The sequence below is a fragment of the Parasteatoda tepidariorum genome, chromosome 5 (assembly GCF_043381705.1).
Source record: "Parasteatoda tepidariorum isolate YZ-2023 chromosome 5, CAS_Ptep_4.0, whole genome shotgun sequence".
Taxonomy (NCBI): domain Eukaryota; kingdom Metazoa; phylum Arthropoda; class Arachnida; order Araneae; family Theridiidae; genus Parasteatoda; species Parasteatoda tepidariorum.
The window spans coordinates 15355657-15361528 of NC_092208.1; positions in this window are offsets into that span (position 1 = coordinate 15355657).

Here is a 5872-nt window from a genome sequence, read left to right on the forward strand (position 1 = left end):
TGTCAGGAGACAACAGCCATCACTTATCTTCAGCAATAGATAAAACTTAATCACAACTCTGAAAATAATGAAATAAAATTTGCTTTTCTGTTATGATCTTCATAGAAAATTAATGCATAATCTCTTTTAAACCTTTTTTGCTGGCGTTGCATAAACTCAATAGACGTTTTATCAATCACTAAGGTTATGAAATTACCAGTTAGTCAGTTATACAGTCAGTTATACAAATCATTTTAATTCTAGTGTCTGCCGAATTCAGTAATATGTTTAAAAAATAAATTTAGCTTTTCTCATTTTTCAGTCCTAAACTGTCATGAAATGTTAATTAATTAGCAGGAAAATATAATATTCATTTTGAAAATTCTTATTTAAAATGAGAGAAAGCAAAAAGAATGTTCATTTGATGTCGTAAAGAAATTCTTAAGTTAGGAAAAAACGAAAACGTTATTGAAATTTGCCAAATTACATTTAAAAACATTTTGCTCGATTTCAGGTTGAAATACGAGGGTGTTTCTATGAACGTCATTCATCTTTTTTTGTCGTCTCCCGCAATCAAACAGGTCTAGGTGTTTTATTCAGCTGCCACCTTCACCTGCGATTTATCATATTTCGATGTATTTTCTTGTTTTTATTTGTTTAATTACGTAAACACTTTAATCTTCTCCTTTGATGAGGATTAAAAAATATTATGGGTGGGTTTTTATGGAATACACTGTAAATAAAAATAAGAGAAAAATTCGTTAAGAATTTCGAGAACTCTCCCAAATGTAAAAAAGGTGCAAATTTAATTTTAACATCTCAACGATTAAATTGTCAAAGTATCTGCAGAACAATTATTTTTTTTCTAAATAAAATTAACATTAACGCCTTCTCTGCTCCAGGACGAGAACACTTTAATTACGTTCAATTAATTTTTAAGACTCAGTAATGTGGCTCAGATATTTTAAAAATTCACCAATTTTTAAACATTTTAAGTCGTAAGTTTCTGCAATATTTTTCTCAAAAAAAAATTTTTTTCAGCATTACGATTTTTGCAGCAAATCTGCTCGTTCATTTGCTTATTACAACATTTTATATGGTTCCCTTTATGTAAAATTGAAAAGAAAAAAAAATTTAAAAACATCGAATTCCCAGATGTAAGTAGCATGCTGTGAAAATTTCAATAATTTTCAAAATGCTTATTCAATGCACAATTTAATTTTAGGTTGATTGTGAAAAAATTCCTATAAGTTCTATCATCTTACGAGTTATTTGAATCCTTAGAGATTCAAATAGCATGTTATTTGAATCTTTAGGATTCATGTTACTTGAATCCTTAGGGATTCAAATAACATCTAAACATGAAAAAATTATGCACATGAAGCAGTTTTGCTTACGCTGTAAAAACCTCTGCTTTTTTTTCCAAAAAATGCTCGAAACTTATCAAATAAGGCAGGTAGAGAAATGAAATTTTTTTTCGTGTGTTTGGAATTACTTCAAAATTTAATGTATGACTACTGGAAACTAACTTGTTTGAAGATTAATTTCAATGTAATAGGCAATTATTCGTGACTTCATAAGACATAATATAGCAATTCATCTGTGTAAAAACGAATCTTTGTTTATGGAGTATAAACAACAGTGACATTAAAACTAATATCAAATTCTTTACCGAAACAATAGAAATGATTAACAATAACTGAAATTTCTATTTTTTATCAACAGTGAATGCGCATGAATTTTTCTTCATTCAAGTAAATTATTTATTAAATTTAAAACAGATAATAGTATACCATCATTAAGAATTAATAAGCTTCAAGTACCAATCAACATTGTTATTGAAATAAAACTAAACTAGTTTTATTTCAATTCAATTTTACTAGTTTTTTAAATAATGAAAGTTTCGGTTATTTAATGACATCTGAAATTTATTTTCTGGGTTAGTTTTATAATTGATTCGAATTCATAAATATTTCCCCAAAACAAATGATGTTTGTTTCATTTCCTGACCAAAAGTCTTACAAAAGTATGAATGTTTTACTTGTTTTATATTATGATATCCGTTAACAAACAATAAACACTACCCAAAACATTACGATTCTTAAATATGACTTTTTGATTGTGTAATTAAGAAACTTATTATAAAGTCAGCAAAAACGAATATTTAGAAATGAAAAATAAATAACACTATTGGCTGCTACTTTATAAGCGTAACGTTTAATCGAATTTATCTATTTTTTTATAAATTCATTTTGGGGGAATTAAAACGTAACGTAATGTAAACTGAAATTTTAATCTCATTTGTATGATCACTTTTACAATTCTGTATTGTACATATATATGGCATGTTTAAAATGTATATAATAATAAATATTAAGAATAGCATAACTAACGAAGCTGTTGTTTAATGTTCAGGGAATGAACGTACCCTGATTTGGACTAAACAAATGCTTCTTAAAAATTTTAAATATTTATTTCTTCTAATCTGTGGGAATTTTAGAAAAGATGTGGCGTGCACTTTATTATTTGAAACAAGTTTCACAGTAATTATAAAATTGCAAAAAAAAATATTAAAAAAATTCGCCATTAATCTTTTATTATGTTAACTATATTAAAGCGTATATTAAAGCTTTTAATGTAACATGGCTTGGACTTAACGAATGCTTCTTCAAAATTTGGGGTATTTATTTTTTCCTATCTATATATATTTTTGAAACATTTGACACCTACTTTGTAATCTGAAATAAATTTTAAATGAATTCCTCGTTTCCAAAAGTTATAAAAACTTCGCAAAGTGCTCTCCAATATGTTAACTATAAATATACACTAAACGTAGTATTGTTTGGAGTAAACTAATTCTTAAAAATTTTGAGTTCTAATTTTTGACAAATTTGGGTATTTTTGAAAGAATTGACGTTCATTTTGAAATCTGATAAAGTTTCAAATGATTTTCCTTTAGAAAATTTCTTTGTTACAAATTTTCAAATTGAACTCCATTATGTTAACTATACAAATATGCTCTTTACATAGCTAAGGCTAACAAATGATTCTTAAAGAATTTAAGTATTTTTTTCTTCACAAATATGGATTTTTTTTTAAATTTACACTTTTTTTTTAAATCTGAAACAAGTTTCAAATTAATTTCCGATTGCAAACAAATTTTAAAAATTCACAAAGTGTTCTCCATTATGTTAACCATATATATGCTCTTAAAGTGGCATGGTTTAAACTAAACAAATGCTTCTTAAAAATTTCGGGTTCTTATTTCCTCACATTTATGGTTAGTTTTTAAACGTTAGACCGGAAAACCACAAACAGGAATTTTCCCAGAAACATTTCTTCCTCGGGAAATTTCTTGTTGTTTTTGCCTTGTTATTAAATGAAATGAATGAATATGCAAATTAGAGTAACACTTGGATTGAAACGCTGTTGGTCGAGAGTAGTAATTTGAGTCGCTGTACAAGCATGCCCAAAGAGCGTTTTCATCAATTAATAGCGTAGGCAAATGGAAGTGTGCAAGGAACTCAATCGGTATCGCGTACAACTTGAAAACAATACAAATGAAATACAGTCTTATATCAACAAATACATTGGAATTCTTAGAACAAAATGGATTCCCAAAATATTTAGCAAAGAATTATTCCAAATCAATTAATAAAAACTAATAAAATTGGCAATCAAACCCAACAGAATGAGAAGAAATAACAGCACTATTATGAATGAAGCAACGACAATAAACAAAACATGAAGAGGGCATAGTTCTAGGGTGCGATGCCGAGTCTTCCAAAGGCCTAATGCTTCCTACAGAGTGATGAGGAATAAGTAAGTAAATTCCATATACCTTCTTAAAGTTCCTTGATTTTTTAAATCCCGTATGTTTCTCAGTATAAGAGGGTAAAAATATTAATTTGTTGCTGTAATTAATATTCGAGTCATAAAAAATTTAATTTTTGTTTTTCTCTACATATATTTGGCTTAATAACCTGGCTTTATAATTACATATGCCTGACCGTCTTGATCATCTTGGTTTGAGACTGTAATACTAACAGCAGTTTCATATCTCCAATAGAGTTGCATAAATTCCCAAGTCTGGAGGACAAATCCAATCACGCAAACGATGAAAAAGAAAGTGCGCAATACTTTCATTTGAAGGCTGTTCGCAGACACTATCTTCGGAATGCCAGTGATCATTGAATCTTGGAGTAGTTTTGTTAAAAAGTTCTTAAACGACGTTTTGTCTTTTCTGCTCTGCTTTTTAAAAAAGGAGTAGAACCTAAATTGAAATTACGCAAAAGATAAATTAATAATGAAAAAATTTACAGTGAGATATATCAATCAGGAAATTTTTACACAGTCTTTAATATTTCTTATATCAGTGAAGTATAAATAGCTTAAATATCAGTGTCACCGAAAAGGAAATAGTTCTAATATTCTTTTTAAATAAAGCGTTAAGTATACACAGTTATTTCAATTGTGTAAATATCACACTTAATCATTGATTAAATTTAATAATTGATTTCGTTGACAAGCAAATAGAAATAATAGAGCAAGAATTATAGTTAATTATAAAACTATATAGTTAATTACCCTACTTTCAACTATAGTGTATATTGATACGCAAAAATTTCGGTTTCCTGGCATTTTCTGTGCCAGATACTTCACAATATTTAAGGGACTTTCTATTAGCTCTAGAACGATCGACATTTGTTATTTTCCTTGAACGACCGTTGCGGTCATTTTGACCGTAATTAGGAAAAGCTAATGTATGTTAGATTTTATGTTAAAATTTTAATATAAAAAGTTGAAATAAGGCAATTTTTACAATTTCAACTTTCTACAGTATTTTCAATACTGCTTATTTATTACTGAAAAAAAAACTTTTTTTCGGGTAAATATTAATATTATAAAACAGTTATATATCATTGCACATGATTTGAAATAAAAATTGGTAAATTTTGACTCTTCCTACAAATGAGTTTTAGACTTGACGAACAGTATTGTTTTATGTTGGTAGAAATTACATCGACTGTGATTTACTGCTCATAGTTTTAGAAAAGTCAAGGTAGTTTCCTTGATGGTAGTTTCCTCAAGTTAGTTTCTTTGATGAAAAAAATAGCAATCTCAATACGAAAAATTCAAAATAAAGATTCCTCAGGGTATTTGGAAAGAGTTACAAGAAAAAAAATGAAATCTGTACCGCTCATTTCGTATACAATCGGCTTATTTAGTAAAAGATTGGTTCCATCCCTGGCTTCATTGCTGCAGGAAGCAATGTGGTGCCCCGATCACTTAAGGCAATATAAACTCAAAGTTTTTTTTTGAAGTTATACTTCTTATGCGACTTCCAACAAGGTTGCGTTAAACGCTACATTTTTATTGGCCGGGAAATCACGTGGTAGGATCCACTTTTCCCTCATTCATTTCCATATTGTTTTGGTTCTCACTAACATAAAAATAATAAAAGTCATAAAAGTATTGTTTTTCTATAAATATTTTAAAGTTATACTTCTTATGCGACTTCCAACAAGGTTGCGTTAAACGTTTAACGCTACATTTTTATTGGCCGGGAAATCACGAGGCAGGATCCAGATTTCCCTCATTCATTTCCATATTGTTTTGGTTCTCACTAGCATAAAAATAATAAAAGTCATAAAAGTATTGTTTTTCTATAAATATTTTGAAGTTATACTTCTTATGCGACTTCCAACAAGGTTGCGTTAAACGTTTAACGCTTCATTTTTATTGGTCGGGAAATCACGTGGTAGGATCCAGTTTACCCTCATTCATTTCCATATTGTTTTGGTTCTCACTAGCATAAAAGTCATAAAAGTATTGTTTTTCTATAAATATTTTTTTAGTTTGATTTCTTACTATATATAAAATTCTAATGATG